Genomic DNA, 18,840 nt, shown 5'->3' on the forward strand with positions numbered 1-18,840 from the left:
GGAAATGTATCCCATCTATTAATCTACATATTTGGGACAAGTCAGAGATTTTAAAAACGGTTATAAAATAGAAATTGAATCATAACCTACGTTCACGTTCTGAATTTTACAACAGTCTAAAAAATCTAAATTTTACATTTGACCAAGAACGACCGCTGAAACACCTGCAAACCTTTGAGTTCTGGGAACATCTGCAGCAAGCATGATAACGGTCAGACAACACAGACATCAAGTTGTAACATCTGAAGTTAATCACAGTGATGTGAATAAGGCAAGCAATGGAGTGCTGATGGATGAAATCAAAGGGCTCATCTGCTAAGCTGTACATTTTAAATAAGAAGTAACTATAAGTCTATCACAGAAGTTAAAAAGTACTCTATGCATTCACCAACATAAAGGTAAGGGATACCTCAAATGAGCTAATCGAAATCATTGGGAATATTACAAAACTGGGTTTCACCCCAGTTAAGAGCTGCCCCCCCTTCTTTGAAAGAAAGATGCAGATAATCTGTATGAATAACTATCATAACGAGGTTCCCTTCAAATCACATCACTGCACTCTTGTTACAAGCACCCCTTATCCCTCTTCAAACTATTGACCCTAGTACTAGTTATCCAGGCCACAGCAAAGATGAAAGCATCAGCTCTGCATGTGAAAGTTCTAAAAATGTCCTGGAGACTGCATTGAGTCCCTAGGGCCTAAAATGCTATGATAATCTCCATGCCAAAATAAAACAATGGAATGGGCGAATAGTAGTTGATTAGCTGGAGCAGTGCTATTCTACCACCTTAAGCAGTGGTAATTTGTTGCTAGTCAAGGGAATTTTAAAGCGCCTGCTGTTTTTGTTTGGAAACATAGCTACATTTGCTGACATATCTAAAGTGGACTACGAAACATAGCACAATATCATACACAAAGCAACATAATACAATTAAAAAATACCAGGGCACAAGAAATACGTAAAAACAGTCAAAACTGAAGAAATACAATAACCATAGTTCAAGACAACATCATATTGCAATAATGTAGTTGAAAAACAAAGCATTACAAAAAAGCTAAAGATACCAACACCACAAAAATATACCACCCAATAATAGGCATCAACATTCGTGTCTTACATTATCAACTACAGAAACCTGCTTTCATACGACAGTAGCAAAAGGTGTGCAAACACTAAACTCTGCTTCTACTAGATGAAATAGGATCAGTCAAAAATGGTTTGTTATCTGGCCCTAAGGAATCTTGCCAGTACAGCTCTAAAGCACCAAATCTGTTGGTTCATTTGCCATTAACTTCTCTTAAGTACTTGCAAGTCCAACATTTATTTCTGCCTAATCCTGGAAAAATGTAGTGTGCACTTAAATATATTAGCTTTTGATTTACTGTTCTCAACTTGAACTACTTCTAATGTGATTTCTGTAGCCTATATAAAGGTGATGATAAACTCTTAAGCTGCTTTATTTGTCTTGCTATATTTTGATGTTTTATTAAATACGCTTGTTCATAAGAATATGGATTTTGTCAAATGAACACTTCTATAACATAAAATCAATTTCAAAGGTATCACGATGACAAAAAAATGCAGTCAGAATATCGTGGTCCTTTATATTAAGTTTACATACTACAATGCAAACTATAAAGATATTGGGGTATATTCACAAGAACGTGTGCTAAACATCACCCAAAAATGCTAACGCACTTTACACATCGCAGCCTATTGCGGGAAAATAACCCTGTGTCAACGTGGAATTCACAACAAGGCGGCCCCATTCGATAGTTTGCCGAAACCGCGGCCAATGTCAGCGATACAACCACCTTGACGGAGACAAAAACACAAACCTCAATGCGAAAAAACCTGCTATGGGCCAAAGCGCGATGAGGAAATCCGCGATAAGCAGCGCCAGGCCAGCAATACACACATGGCAGGTGGGAAAAATCAACATAAAAGTAGAAAAAACACCCACACACAAAATGACCCACACCCAAGCACCATGGAGGCAGCCGGAGCAGGCACAGAGAACGAGAGCAACCCCACAAGCACCCCGGATGACCATCCCGGGACCTCGGGGACAGGGAAGGGCAAGGACAAGAAGAAGAGGAAGACAAAGTTCAGTCCACAGGATCATAGTCACAGAGGTGATGGAACACCATCAACAACTATTCGTCACCTCCAACGTGTCATTGGGCACCAAAATTGGAATATGGTGGAACATCGTTGACAAGGTGAATGCCGTCGGAGAGCACAAGAGGTCAATTGGGGGGGTGCCGGGGAGGGTGCATCTTGGGGGTGGTGTCGGCGGGTGTTGGTGCCCTTTCGGGCCTCCGGGCTGCATGTTCAGTTGCCTGGGTGCATGTGTTGTTCTTTAAATGTGGCTCTGGGCTGGGCTTCCTTTTGTGGTGCAGGCTGTTTCCTGGTGCTAACACGCCTTTTCGCCTGTTTTGTGTTCTTATCGCCGATCTGGCTGGTCGTTGTGAATGTTGTGGAGTGGTGTTGTCACAGCTTTGGGCATGGAAACACCTACTCTGCATCTCATTAGCGATAGTTGCCTGGGTCATCTGTGGCGATGTTTTTTGCGGCTGCTATCGCGGGTAAACTGGTGCTGTTAACACCAGCTTGTGAATGGGGAAATGTTTTTATCGCAACTTTAGCTGCGATAATGTGCCGTTAACTCGGCGATAGCTCCTTGTGAATATGCCCCATTGTCTTCAAAATATTGTGGTCCTGAAAATTGAGATTACATAGGTAAGTATGTATATTAAAATGGATTTAAAATGTTGATGACTTTACATTTTTAAACATATAATTCTTAAAAGTACATTTAAACATCTATATATCTATTTATACAAATAAATACATAAGTGAATTTATTTAAACAAGTTATAACAAATACTAATAATAACACTATATTTTGTTAATCGAGTTTTATTCGAACACAAAGGAGGAACGTACACAGCAATATTTGTTTAGTAGTCCTTATCCCAATTGTATCACATCCTGTAGCTCTCCTCTTCAACTAGACAAAGGATGAGAAAACTGAGCAATTATTTCAAATACATAGATCACTCCTACAATATCAATTTATTCTTAGGTCTTGGGCCGTTTGGTTCGTGGGGCCGAAGCTGAAGTGGAATTATAAAGAGAATCAACATATTTGCAGTGTGGAGACTAGAAAGAAAAAATAAAAAAGAATAATAATGAGAGGAGGTGAGAGATGTAGGGAGAGAAGGTTAGAATACCTTTCATCAAGGGTTCTAGTGCCTTTGTATTCTTACATCCCTCATTATGTTTCGCTGCAGTGACTGACCAGGATTCTTCCTGGTTTTTCAGCTGGGTGTGTGGGGTAGTTTTCCCATTGGTTCTTGGATGCCTATTATAAAATGGGAACAGGTAAGTCAGTATTTTTAGCAAGTAGTATCCGTTGGTTGTGTAAAATTTCTCGGTTCATAGTTTTAAGTTAAGTGGAACTGGTTGCAGCCCCTGCCCAGTCATCCTACCCAGATGGAGGACTAAATTCAAGTCGCCTCCTGCAATGATTTTGCTATATGGGAGAAAAAGTATTAGTCTAGTTATGTTTCTAAAGAGAATGTGTTTATCTCCCACCAGGGCATATATCAATCCTACTATCATTGTTGTACATGTATTTTTAAAAATTCGTAGTGTCCACCACCGGTCTGACCTGGTTTGTGCTACGTCGAGTGGGAGTACATTGTGGATCACAATGGACACTCCTCTTTTCTCTGTGTTATTGGAGTCACGTTAGGGTCATGTGAGGGGCTTGCAGGTTTAGCTTATCGGTTTCTTTTGCTATCAAGTGCATTTTCTGTAGTAGGACTATGGGTTTGATAGCATTTTTTTATCTGTTTGATGTAGTGTGTGAGTTTGTTCGCATTCATTGAAATAATGATTAATTCTGTGATGTGGGCATAATGTTACCAAAAGTGTTCAGTGTTAATTGGCAGCCAGGTATGCGTTAGAAAGTGCTTTCAAGTAAGAGTCTGTAGAAGTGAGTAGGTGTACTCAAGGTGTGGAACAAAACTTGACAGATGTGGGGTATCTGGGGAGTCTTTCCTCTGGGTGGGGAAGGGCATCGTAAGAGGCGCTTCATTCGGGTGAGTTCCTTTACTTGCCAATTGGATGAGTCGGTCAGTGCACATGGATTGTGATTGATTGATGTGTCTGGTAGTGTAGTTCAAGGAGTAAGGATAGGCTTAGGAGTAGTTTTGGCAAAGAAGAATCATGTTGACTGGGATTTGGGGATCATTTGACTACATGGTTATGGTGGTATAATTACAGTCCTATGTCAGCAGTGAGTAGATGTCAGTCTCTCATGTCAAGGCATAGTAATACATTAGAGGGTCTAGTTCCTGTCACAACAGTTTTTTAGAAATGTAAATCCTCTTCACCCTCCACCTGTAGAGTCATAACATCGCCATGGGAGATTGCGATGATCTTCATCTTTTAACTGTGTCTGGCGGTCACTTCGGTTGCCTCTTAGAGATAGGAGTCTTCAGACATTCCAACAGGTAGTATTAATTTAGATCAGTTAGTTTCAGCAGGGTGGTCCTGCAATTTTGAGGTGTCTTGTTCTGTTTCCACCTTGAGCCAGGATCTGGATTTATGACTTTGTTGGGGATGGGGCTGGAAACAAGGATCTGGTGGGGCGCTGATACTTTCGTGTTCCTCAGCTGTCTATTATCTACATATTTCTTCAGAACTCAAGCATCTGTGAATTCTGCGGTGCGTACCTCGTATGTTAATAACATTGTGGATGTGTCCACAAGTTTGTATCTGATTTCCTGCTGTTTGAGCCTTGATCTGTGCACGGACAAGCACTTTTTTTTCAATATCTTGATCGAAAAGTTTTGTGCCACATAGTTTTAACGTCTCCGAATTGAAATGCACCATCGGGTTTATCTGCTTGAAGCATCTTCTTCCGTTGTTGAAGTCTTAGGCAGCATACTATTATTTGTAGCAGGACATTGTCATAGATGTGCGTGTTTGGATTCTTTGTGCCAGATGAAAGCCTTCAATAGGGTTATAGATATTTTAAGTGCTGTAAATTCTTTCAGAATCATGTCAAGAGTGGAGTAGAGACTTTGATCGTGGCGTCTGGCATAAGAAGGGATTTCACGGTTTTTCCTGCTACTGCTTTCGTGAAGAGTGATTGTGTGACTGTCTTTGACATATGGGCATCAATTTGTGAATTTGCCATCATCAAAGGTTCTATTATGTATGTTATGTCACTGTGTTCTTTCTGGAAGTTGCTGTCCCATAGAAGAGGAGGCGCAGCTATCAGGCAGAAAGATGATTGTAATCTAGTTGCATGAGGCATTGATTTGTTAGGCGGGGTTGAGCCCTTAAAGTTCCTGTGAGGGGTGCAAACTGCATTGTTATAATGCCTTTCTTGCTCACCCCAACTTCATGGTTAGTGGCTTGAATTATGGTAATCATTGCTGCTGTGCACTATTGGTCCAGTGCAGTTCAGAGTCTATTTGTCCATGTTTATTTGCAGAACTATGTAGTTTTGATTGCCTATAAATTCTTGGGAGGGGCACAGGCTAGTGGGTTCCCCTTATCCTCCATGCACAAGGCAAAGGCTTGACTGCAAAATTTGTCTGAGATTTTCTGGTTGCTGTGTCTGGTTCTCATTTGTGTATGTTTTGCTCTATCACAGTCTTTGCACACTTCAGCAGTCTGAGTGAGTCGTATATTATGGCAGCTAACCCCTATAGGTATCTTTTTGGTACCTTCCATACATGTACTCAGTTTTCCGGCTGCTCCGCTGCAAAGTACTCTGGATCCCATGACCATCTGCCATAGGATTATTCCTGTCTTTGTGATCTCCCTCTGGTCCCAGATATGAGTTTTTCCCGGCTGACATGCTGGTCTCATTCTGGCGTCTGCCATTGCAGTGTGATGCTCAGTGTCACCAGGGCCAGGAGCAGTATTGCCAGTGGTCGTTGTGGGCAATCCATTTTATTTGGGAGTCTGGCACTTCTTAGCAGCATTGAAGCATATCACAGCGATGTCCATTACTTGCCAATTCCATCTTAGGTCAGATTGAAGATTTAGCCATAGAAGTAACAGCTCATTGCGGAGCACACTCGAACTCCACCATCTTTCTCGGGCTTCAGGCTCTGCCCCCCCAATAACTAAATTTGTACATATATATTATACATTTATAATAAAAAATGAATGCAAATGAAAATTATACAAAATAATTATCAAATCATTAAAATTGCATTTTAAAAACCCATTGCTAAAATTCTTAATACTCAAAAAGGTACAAATAAAATATAAATATAAAATTACAATTCAATTCAATTCAAAAAACCTTTATTTCGATTGTTTAAAATCATAAAAGTACATAAATGAAACAATTCATAGTAATATATTCAATCAGTACAATACCCATAATAGAAATAAAGGTGACTAACTATTTATCAACAAATAAAACCCCCCATTGAATTTATAGCAATCGATCAATCTGTATTGTTACGTATCAGTTTCATGCGAATTAGCCACATTGCAAGTAGAAACCTGGAAACTGTTACCACGACAAGTGGATTTAGATCACTTCGCAAGACCCTGAAAAAGTCAAGGTAGCTCCTAATACCCAGATTCAAGCAAAGCTGAATAATCCATTTCTTCCGAATTCTAGCGTATGCTGGGCAAAAAAGCATAACATGAATCATAGTTTCCTGTTCAGATGAGCACCCCGGACAATTGTGCTCAAGGACACCCACCCATTTATCAGTAATTGAATATAAAGGAAGGGTCCCATATCTGAACTGTAGGAACAGCTTCTTTGCTAGAGTGGGCTGGATAACGTCGAGGTCAGATACAAAGGCGTAATTACACTTAACGTCCAAGAACTGATCAGTCAGGCTAGAAGGCCTAACTAGACGGTAAGCTTTAGTGAGAAAGTAGTCTTTGAGTGTTAGGGCAAGACTTTTTTTGGAAATGCCTAAACAATTCTCTGGATTAGTCCAGAGATGGGCAAGGCCAATGTTGGATAGTGACTGCCTAACATACTGGAGCCAGGGAATCTTATCGGCCCCAAGTAAACCCAAGATTACCTTCAATTCGTCTCTGTAACATGCCAACTCTGGTGTGCTCCAAAGCCTTTTCCAATACATCACCGGACGTATGGCAATGACCTCAGAAATAGGACGGATATTAAGATCCAACCGCAATGGCATGAGCGGAGTATTGATTGGGAGTGATAATAGTTTCCGCAAAAAATTATTTTCAGTAATAGTCAGATCATTTGTGCTACTAGAACCCCATAGCTCAGCTCCGTACAGTGTAGAGGATCTAGATTGGACACAGTAAATTTCTAGAGGGGCACTTATAATTTTTAAGCAACAGTTCTTATGAACTTTAAGGATGCCCCCCACCGCCTGGTTGAGTTTTAAATTGGCTTTAGAAATTTGTGGGGACCAACCCATCTTGTCATTTAGGGTCAAGCCTAAATACTCAAAGATAGAAACCCGATCCAAAGCGACTCCTCCCATTTTAGGATGTGGGTAATTAGAGGATTTTACATTGAAGGCCATATACTTTGTTTTGCCAATATTGACCACCAAATTCCTTTGTTTGCAAAAGCTTGTGAACTGGTCCAACACCCTCTGCATGCCCATCGGGGATTTGGACAGCAGCAGGGTGTCGTCAGCAAATATGAGGGCAGGGAATTTTCTGGAGGCCAATTTCGGTGCATCAATGTCAATAGCATCTAAAAGATCGGCAATAAGGCCATTGAGGAAGAGGGAAAACAAGGTTGGGGCAAGTACACAGCCTTGTCGAACTCCCTTAGCAACAGGAAATGGGCCAGTCAGATTTCCAACTTTTCCGTAGCGGGCTCTAGCATAGGTCCCGTCATGAAGAATCTTCAATTGATGACATAGATAAGGCGGGACTCCCATATCCAGCAGTAGGTGCCATAGCTGGTTACGATCCACCATATCAAAGGCGGATTTCAAATCCACAAAGGTCATATATAGGCTACCCCCGTCCAGAATAACATGTTTCCAATGGAGCAACTGGAGCCTAAATAGTTGGTCCATAGTGGACGTTTTGGCCCTGAATCCAGCTTGGAGTGGGGTTAGTATATTATTCTCTTCTATCCAACTCTGTAGGCGTTGGAGAAGAAGCCTAGAGTAGATTTTTTGACTCACATCTATTAGGCTTATAGGCCTATAATTACCTGGATCAAGGGGGGATCCCTTTTTGTAAATAGGGATAATTTCCGCGCCCGTCCAGGTAGATGGAATCGGTGAGCCTTGTAGGATGGAATTGAAGAGAATTTGGAAATAAGGGGCCCAAACCTTTGGTTCGTCTTTGTAAAGGTCCTCTGGAATACGATCCAACCCCGGAGCTTTATTAGCTTGAAGCAGGTCCAAAGCCAAGTCCACTTCTGATAGGGTCCAGGGTGGTGCCAGCCAGGACGGACCCTTTGATATTATGATGGCTGGGGGATCGATGCACCTACTAGTGTTAATCGAATAATGTTTTTCGAAATGGGAAGCCCAAGCATCCTCGGAAACATTTGGATCAATCATGGTGTTGCCCTCAGGGCTTCCAGAGTGGACAAGATTCCAGAATGTTCTTGGGTCCTTTGCCACGAGGGCTTGCCTCATTGCGACCCATCTTTGCTCTTCCCACTCAGACTTAGCTGCAGAAATTAACTTTTTATAAACTCGCCTGGCTTCCCTGATAAGTAGAGGGTTACCTCCTCTAATGGCCTGAAGTAGTTCCTGTTTGGCTAACCTACATTTCTTGGTAAACCAAGAATTAGACTTGCCTGACATCTTTGTATTGGGCGGACCTGAGGAGTAAAAGGAACCGCCCAATATAGCTACTAGATCTTTGTGAATTTTGTCCATATCTAGGATTTCATCATCTGCACTGCTATTAGTCTCACCCTTAAACACCCTATCAAGTAGGGGGAGAATATTGGAGTACAAGCTGGCTATTGCTGTTTCGGACTGTTTTATGGTTTGCCAGCGAATCCTCTTCCCCCCTTGTATAATTCTTAAATTACCCACTGGAGGAATAGCTGTATCTAGCCCTGAGTTCAATAAATAAAAGTTTAAAGCAACTGTCAGGGGGTCATGGTCACTCTCTGTGCGTCTAATTACTTTAAAATCCAGGATATTGGGCCATAAATCTAGGCTCACCAAGACGTAGTCGATCACAGATTCATGTCCCATTCCCCTATAAGTTGGTTGTCCTGGGGTATCACCGCCAAATCGACCATTACATGCTCTCATAGAGAAAGCATAAGTAAGGGAAGTTAGCTGAAGGGCCTTCGGAGTCCAGTTTTTAGCTGGATACATATTAAGGGGAGGTATAAGTCTAGCCTCATCTTCTACATTTGTCAGTGAAGTCACTCCGGGCAAAGGCTCAAAGTGACAATTAAAATCCCCGCCAATCATCAACGCTACCTCGTCATGGAATGATTCCAGAAGTTGTGACAGGGAATCTATAGTGGTAGAACGACCACCTCCTTGAGTACTTCGCGAATAGATATTAATAAGTGCAATCTTAGGAATCTTTTTATGTAACAAAAGAATGCACAGTATATCGGAGCTTGTTATATCAACCCTCTTGATATTAAAACCAAGATGAGTGCCTACCCAGACACACAAGCCCCCCGAAGGCCTCCCTCGATGTCCCTTTACAGCAGGAAGCATATAAGTTGTATAACCTAATCGATGGATGGGTTCGGTTGACCAGGTTTCCTGAAAGAGACAAATTCCAAAGGGGTCAATAAAGGAGCACCATTCTGGATTGCCAATGTTAGTAGCAAGACCCGCAATATTCCAGCTAAGAACTTTAAACTGGTTATCGATATTTGGAACAGACTCTTCATAATTAAGATGGGCGGGTGGGGGGGCTGTAAGAATTGGTTGTGTCTCAGTAACACCCCTCAGAGCTATGGGATCAGTGCAAGCATCCCGCATAGGACCATTAGAATTAGCGTGGTTGACTTCTGCTTCCAGGGAAGCTGGGCCCTCAACAGACATCACCAGTTGTTCACCATGATCTCTCTTGGCGTCAACATCATCATGAACAATGGAGGTGTCTCGTTCAAAAGGGGGAACAAGACCAGCTACTTGTTTGCTGGGAGGATCAAAGCATAGTGGCTTCCCACTGTTCACGCCCCCATCCTGGAGAGTCCTCAAACCCCTCGACTGCTGTAAACTTTAGTCACACCCTTCCATGTCTGTTAACACATCGAACCTATTTACAGTCTCCAGCGGTGTAAATGGTCTTAGATGCTCCATTCCCCTTATGATGTTTAGATTGTACCTGGGGGGGACAATATTCCACCCAAAGGGATCGGCAACAGATACTGGATGTTGAATCTGTGCAGGGCATCCCATATCAAGGGGAGCTAGGTAGTTCTGGTAAATAGGTCCTTGGCCTCTTGCATAAGATGTAGGGAAGACCAGTGATCTTGGATAGAAGTACGTAAGTGCACGGGGTATGATGGAATTCATTCCATTGCCCGAGGGCCAATTTAAAATATGGTCCACCACTCGAGGGTCTCTAAAGTTCACTACAACTACATCACCCTCAAGATCTTTGCTTCTACCACCCAGCCATGAGAGTCGCCTGACATGCACTATTTCTCCATTAATATTACTTTTAATAGGTCTAAAAATATTAAGCCAGTGCATGATTTTATTTTTTAGTTGGGCGAACCCTTCCTTTTTATGATCTGTCAATGAGGGAACCCCAGTCAAAACAACCACATAAGGCACGGCTTCAGGGGGGAGTTCAACCATTGGACTTTTGTTCAATGGCATCCTTTTATATCTGGAGCTCCCCACCCCCTCCTGCTGTTTATTTGCAAATACGTTATCCGTTCCTCTCTTCGATTCATTATCAGATGTAGCTGCTGGTTTGTTTGCCACCTTAGGAGGAGGTAGCCTCTGTTGAAGGGGTTCTCCTTGATTAAAAGGTACTGATGCAGCTTTGGGGGTTTGACTATTCGATTGTGCACCCAGGTGTGGAGAGGGCATCACCGTATTCACAACATCCCTTATTGCAGCGTCCTTGCTCCTAATAGCACACTCAATGGTTTCGAGACGTTTCTCCACCCTCTTAAGCTCCTCTATAATTGGAGAAACAAGGGACCTAAATAGATGTTCTATACTGTCTAGTAGAGGAGAGGGGGGGCTATTTTCAATCCCAAATCAACAGAAGGGGCGGCAAGTACAGTAGTACTAACTTCCTTGTCTAGGAGCGTGGATTTGGGAAAATTAGCTGAAACAGCAGTAGGCGCCTGGTGTGGTCTAATGTCCAATTTGGCATGCCTACCAAAATCTTTATAACTAGTCTTACATTTTTGGTGTTCGCCCCCTTTTCGCCTTCTTTTACCTGGAGGAGGGCCATGAGCCTTAGGCGGGATTGTTTTAATCACCTTGTGACGGACGGATTTACTCCTATTGGTAATAGGACTAGTTAGATTAGCAGTTATTATACTAGGGCTAGGAGGCGTGTGGTGGCTGCCAATCTGGTCAGTTAGAGGGGTAGGAGTACATGTAGAGTCTCGTAGCAGAAAAGGGACGCTCGCAGAAGGTGTAAGGTCATCGATATCATTATGGCTGTCGCCACTCGGAAGGAGAGTCTGAGAAATCAGATCTGTAAGAGGCCGATTTCTCAGATTCTCGACCGAGCGACGACGCTCCAACCTTCGCTCTTCCAAGATTGACTCCCTGTCTAATTCAGTGGGGACCCTTATAAAATAGCTGTCGATTGTACCAATTGAGGACCCCACCGACTTTTCTCCGATAACATTGGCCACATTCTGAGCCATAGCAACAGCGCACAAGCACAGATCAGTACAACACAATGGGGGCGTTGGGGGAATAGGCCCTGCCAAGCCTCTTGCGGCCTCTGAGGGCCTAAGAGGGCCCGCCCTTTGCCCGGGCTTCGCCCCGGGGTGCGCCCCGCACGCGTCCCACTAGCGCGTGTGGGCGGATGTTCATATAGCAATAGGCGTTACCGTGAGGAGGCGGGGCCGAGAGGAGCAACCAGGTGTGCTCAATGAAGTCCGCACAAGGAACCCTGGTCCTCGCTGTCCCGGCAGTCAAGCCCCCACAGCGTCCAGCGCAGTCCCAGCCTTCCCGCTGGTTTAGGTATTCCGGCAGGGGACAGTCCTTCTCCGATCAGCACAGAGTCTCAGCACACGAGCGGCTCCCGCGAAGCGGGGGCCGCGAGTCGTTTTGTTGTGGAGGGAGGCGGGGCCGAGAAGAGCAACCAGGTGTGCTCAATGAAGTCCGCACAAGGAACCCTGGTCCTCGCAGTCCCGGCAGTCAAGCCCCCACAGTGTCCAGCGCAGTCCCAGCCTTCCCGCTGGTTTAGGTATTCCGGCAGGGGACAGTCCTCCTCCGATCAGCACAGAGTCTCAGCACACGAGCGGCTCCCGCGAAGCGGGGGCCGCGAGTCGTTTTGTTGTGGAGGGAGGCGGGGCCGAGAAGAGCAACCAGGTGTGCTCAATGAAGTCCGCACAAGGAACCCTGGTCCTCGCAGTCCCGGCAGTCAAGCCCCCACAGCGTCCAGCGCAGTCCCAGCCTTCCCGCTGGTTTAGGTATTCCGGCAGGGGACAGTCCTCCTCCGATCAGCACAGAGTCTCAGCACACGAGCGGCTCCCGCGAAGCGGGGGCCGCGAGTCGTTTTGTTGTGGAGGGAGGCGGGGCCGAGAAGAGCAACCAGGTGTGCTCAATGAAGTCCGCACAAGGAACCCTGGTCCTCGCAGTCCCGGCAGTCAAGCCCCCACAGTGTCCAGCGCAGTCCCAGCCTTCCCGCTGGTTTAGGTATTCCGGCAGGGGACAGTCCTCCTCCGATCAGCACAGAGTCTCAGCACACGAGCGGCACAATAAAAAATATACTGTAAAATAAAAGCACAAAAATATATTTAAAAATATAAATACTAAAACAAACATTTATAAAAAAATGACCAACTTTCAAAAAGTCTAACATAAAACATACTACGAGAATATAGCTTCAACAAAAATGGAAAAATGCTGTCAGTTCTACATGCAGTCATTTAATAAAAAAAAAAAAATCCAGCAATTAAACTCTTTACATTTTTTTTTACTTTAACATAAATATGACAACATTGGCATTTCTAAGTCTACATAACGTTTGAAAAATGTACAAAAATACCTCTTTTTGTATGATCACTTGCATTTTTTTAGGCTGATGCTGCTTGTTTTTTGGCACTGTGCACTGGCACTCTGCTAACCAGGCCTCAGTGCACATGCGTTGACTACTAAAACATGTTGAAATTCTATTATATAATTTTATATACTATTTAACTTATTGTAGTATACAAAGCGTACCGAGGGGCCTATAATTTAAATGTCACTAGTGAACTGCAGCACGCATTGCGCCACCACTAAAGTGCAAAACAGAACAGCAGGCCTACGAGTGTAGCCTGTCTGTGCAGTTTTAAATAACTCCTTTTGACAGGTGTAACACTGTTCTTTTAAATATTTATGCATCCTTTAGGTAACACCCTAATGCCCAATAAGGTAGGGTACATGGTATTTGTTAGAAATGGGGGTCTCTAGTTGGCAGAGGTAGGTACTTTTGTCCAAATCGGGACCCTTGCTTCTAGTCAGGGTAAGTGGATACACTTCTAAAATAACCACTGCTCACCCACTTGGTAGCTTGGCATGAGCAGACAAGCTTATCTCAGAGGCAATGTTTAAAGCATTTGTGAACACATACAGTAATACAGCGAAAACACTACAAATGAACACCACACTAGTTTAGAAAAATAAGTAATCGTTATCTTAATCAAAACAAGACCAAACGCCAAAAATCCACAATACAGAAATAAAAATATGACTTTCAGATGGTAGAAATAGGTCAGTTCAAAGCAGATTGCAGATGCAACACTTTTCACACAAAGTACCTCGGATGCTTCACGCAAACTAACAAAACGGGCCTCAGGGAAGGTGATGCATCGGTTCCTTACACTTAGGGAAGGTGATGCGTCGGTTCTTGCTCCGGGGGAGGTGATGCGTCGGTTCCTTACTGCTGCGCAGAGGAGGTGATGTGTCAGATCCTTACCAGAGAGCAGGTGATGCGTCGGTTTCTTACTGCATGGGGAGGTGATGCGTCAGTTTCTTACTGTGTCCCCCAACGATGCGAAAGACTTGGCACCTCGATGCGACGATCCGGTATGATGCGTAGATTCTTGCAGCCGCACAGCAGGGCTTGCATCAGAATCAGTGCAGTGATCTCGGACTTCGGAGATCGTTGCACTCAATGCAGCGTGCAGCGATTTCTCGTGCCGCGGCAGGCGCTGCGACGGTTTCTTTGGCGATGCTTCAGAAAGAGGTACGGATGCGTCATCCTTCTCAGTGTTGCGTTGATTTTCCAGCTCCCAGCGGAAAACAGTCTCTAGAGGTCCAAAACAAAAGCAGGCACCTCTTTGCAGGTCAGAGCTCCCAGCAAGGAAGTTGGTGGTGAAGTCTTTGTGTCTCTGAGACTTCAGAACAGGAGGCTAGTTCAGTTTCAAGCTCTTGGGGGTCTTCCTCAAGCAGTGGACACAACAAACAGCAAAGTCCTTTTTCCTTTCCTTGGCAGCAAGTAGCCACTACAGGCCAATCCCAGACAGCAAACAGCACAGGGGCAGTATTCTTCCTCAGTTTCTCCGGCTCTTCTACTTGGCAAAGGTTTCTCTTGATTCCCAGAAGTGATCTACAAGCCTGGGGTCTGGACCCATCTTTTTATACAGTAAATCTCTTTGTTCTCTAGTGCAGAGAGAGTCTTTGCCCAGCCAGAACCAGTTCTGTCCTTTCTGGTGCAGCTTCCTGGCAGGAGGTGGAGACAGCATTGTCAGAGGCAGACCAGGCCCATTCAGGTGAAAGAAAATCTCCTCCCCCTCCTCTAAATGCAGCTCAGATCTATTTAACCCAGCCCTGACTCATCCAGACTATCTGGAGACACTGCACCTCCCCAACCCCTGTCACCCCATAGCCAGACAGTCAATACACATTCTAGCAGAGGCACACTGAATGGCTAAGCAAGAACATTCCTACTTTCTAAAAGTGGTATTTTCAAACACAGAATGTAAAAATCACCCTCATTAAAAGATGCATTTTAACATTCTGAGTTCAGGCATATCAAACTTAATTTTCCCATCTTGTTCTCAGGGGTAGTTATGCTTATAAGATGTTATAAGCAATCTCCCCATTCTATCCTATGGGAACAGATAGCCTTGCAATAGTGAAAAACAAAATTGGCTGTATTTCACTATCAGGACATGCCACACACATCAGGGCATGTCCTACCTTTCACATACACTGCACCTTGCCCACAGGGGTACCTTGGGCCTACCTTAGGGGTGGCTAACATGTAAAAAAAGGGAAGTTTGGGGCCTGGCAAGTGGGTGCACTTACCAAGTCGACATGGCAGTACTAGACTGAGCACAGATACTTCAGTGGCACATCTGAGTTATATTTACAGGCTACTTATGTGGATGGCACAATCAGTTCTGCAGGTCCACAAGCAGCATTAGATTTACAGGCACTGGGCACACAGTGCACTGTACTAGGGACTGACAAGTAAATCAAATAACCCAATCATGGAACACCAATCCATAACAACAATTTACAAAGGGAGCACTTTCTCTTTGGCACTGAACAGCAGTGGCAAAGTTCCCAAAGCATCTAGACCAGCAAAACACACATCAAAAACACAGGAGGCAAAGACAAAAATACAGGGGATACCCACGCCATTGATGCTAGGTCTAACAGTATTTAACAGTAGGACATGTAAAACTTTATTGTAAAACATGTTCTGAACATAGAAAGATGTTGAAAACCATTTGCACTGCAGTAGGGTTAGCTGTTCCATAGAAAAGCTTTAGAAGGTAATAGTAACATTAAATAATATTATGTCCACATAGGAAATAGCTACAACATTAATTCTTGGACTTTTAGAAATATTTATGACAAGCCCAATTCATTATAATTCATAAATATATAGTAACCTTGACAATATAGTGGCAAGCGATGGAGTGGGCGCAATATCTTTTCAGGTCAATACTGCTAACCCCGATCAGGTGTGGGATTTAGGGTAGCTTACAACAAGGGTAAGAAACATATTTAAGCGGATACGAAAATGCACTTATGTTACAGTTGCAGAATTTGTCAACAGGGCTGAAACTTGGATTTCTATTTATTTGCACATCTGCCTACACACATAAAAAAAAGAGTTGGGTCAAGATCAAGATATTAGTACACATTGTGTAACAAGAACAGTCAAGGAGAACTACTTTTCCATAACTAGGAGTAGTCATTGTTTATTTACATGTTTTGAAAGTCACTTTTTTACAAGCACTGATTGCATTTTAGGCATTCCAGCTAAATGCCAATTAAAATAATGTATAACTGCCAGGAGTCACAACACTATTTATGTTTCAAATATGTTGCTTTTAATTACTGCAAAAATTCAGAATGTGAAATTATGGATTTGTTATTGCATGCTGGTTCATTACATCGTTCTTCTATGATGTAAAACGCATTACTCAATTGACCTAAAAAGAGGATTGTCTTCTTTTGTAGTTGATGTGATGGTGCAAACTTATAACAATAGTTGTCTGTCTCTAGTTGAAGACCTATAGAAAATCTTTTATTAAGCCGGGACTTTTTCCATGCCAAAGAAATTTTAAAAACAAATGTTTTGCTTCAACTACTGAGATCTTCAAAATAATAGCATATTTCACTCAGCATTGTTGGTGAGAAACTCCCAGATACAGTTTTAATAATGGTTTCATGAAACCACTATTAGCTGTCGAGGGACTGTATATGAAGGCAGGGTCATGTGATTTAAGTACTCTTATCCCCTGCACAGTTGAATAAATGAACTCTGGGAACAAGAATCTCTTCAGTATATCTGGAGTGGTCTGTTGATGAAAATGATCTTTTATCTTAGTGGTGCTGCAGTACAGTGATAAAAATAGAAGTTGGATATATCAAGTTTCTGAGAGACAAAGTTGTACAAGACCGAATAAAAAAATGATATTCTTATAGGGTATTCTTCACTTCAGAGTTACACATGTTGCAAATCATAATTGACAAATAAATTAAAATACTAATCTACGGTTTGATGGACCATACTAAGTCAGTCAAGTTGATGGAGAACATTACATCCTCCTCCCTGATGGATTACCATCCACCATATTTATAGATCACCGCTGGCCGTTGGTGATTTCAGTACCTTGTCAAGGACAACAAAAATTGGAAGGTGGGGGTCATCATTTTTTTTTTTCTTTCCCTCACCCCCATGTTTTACCTGGTGCTGACAAACAGAAACAAGCATTGGCATAGCCAATAGGTCTCGCTTTTGGGACCTTATAAGCATTTAGTTATGCAGCACAATATCCTTGGTGCAACAACATTAAATGTTGCATGGTTAAACACTTATAAGGCCCCAAAGGCGAGACCTATTGGCTATGCCAATGCTTGTTTAATCAGTCAACATAGCAGCATTACCCCTAACCATGTTTCTTCCAATTTGACTGGTTAACTCAATCACCTTGTAGAAAACAGCTTTTGTAGTTTTTTTCTCTTTAGTCTAATCAAATGACAATGGCTTTTATTTATGTACGCTTTGTACGTATAGTTGGTGCTTGCAGGTTTTCAAAACATGTAAATAAAAGCCATTGTCATTTACAATGCCACTAGCGCAAACTCTCTCAACTGCGAGACCTATTGCATTGCAAAGGCTTGTTTTAAAAACGAAGGCGTTCCTAAATTTAAATGGTGCACAACACCTTAATAAATAAGTTAAGCTGTAAATAAATGTGTGCCTCTTTATTTAACACATTTCTCAACTTTACTGTGGAGTAGAGAAACAGCAACCAAATGCTGCTGTTTACCAGAGGCCTGCATGGAAAGGTCAGGAGGGACACATGTGGCCCCCGGGTGGTACTTTGAATATCACTGCGTGAATCATAGGCGCAGGCTAGAAGTGTGCCAGGTCCTGCACCTGCAGTTCTAAAAAGCAGGTGCTGAGAGGGGTCTCTTTCGGGCTCTTCATTTTTACCCTCACCCTCAGGATGAAAAAAAATACATCTTAATTCTTCAGCAGCACCACCCTTCACAGCCTTTGATGTAACTTCAAAGACACTCGTTATAGTACTTTCACAGTCTCATCATTTCAGAACGGAGGCATTTTCAATACTATGTTGTCTATTTATCTTATGCAACTAACAACCATTGACAAGTCTATAGTCCTGGCTTGTTGTAGGTGTAACGTTACTTGTTGTATTATATGTCTAGATGCAATGACAGGAGCAGAAAAATATCAGTGAGGCAGCACCCTATGGTAAGCACAGATTTTTAACTTAGTTGTTTTTAAGCCACGCCTTTTATATCGACCACGCCCCTTTGAAAGAGTTTTTTCATCCCACTTAAAGCCATGCATAGGTGGATCTCTGCCCGCTAATCTACAAAAAATGTGCAATTGTGCCTCAAATGTGTAGTCCATATCAACAAAACTCCATAGCGATCAATGTCTTCGAAAAGATTTTTGGATATGCGAGCAACAAGCTGTGCAATCCCCCACCCAAGGGCTGCCAGTACAGCTATCCTAAAGTCATTTTTGGCTTTAAAACCACAAGCTTCCCCCCTCAAAGGTGTGTGATAACATGCATGGGGACGCTCCAAAATAAACTGTAAACAAGTCTGATTCGGCGCCGCTTTGCTCTTGAGGGAAAGGAACGCCTCATTTTTCCGATGTCGCACAATGATCCCACTTCATCTTGTGGAGAGCCCCTTCGAGCGGAGGTTTAAGTTTGGCAGCAATC

The 18,840-nt window shown here is 43.0% G+C and overlaps 1 protein-coding gene across 1 annotated transcript in view; it reads left to right on the forward strand.

The window, feature by feature from the left end:
- LOC146860507 (aminopeptidase Ey-like) overlaps window positions 1-18,840 on the forward strand; it is a 188,991-nt gene that overhangs the window by 142,988 nt on the left and 27,163 nt on the right. The window lies entirely within an intron of this gene.

Source organism: Triturus cristatus, chromosome 3_1 (assembly GCF_964204655.1).
Source record: "Triturus cristatus chromosome 3_1, aTriCri1.1, whole genome shotgun sequence".
NCBI classification, from domain to species: Eukaryota; Metazoa; Chordata; class Amphibia; order Caudata; family Salamandridae; genus Triturus; species Triturus cristatus.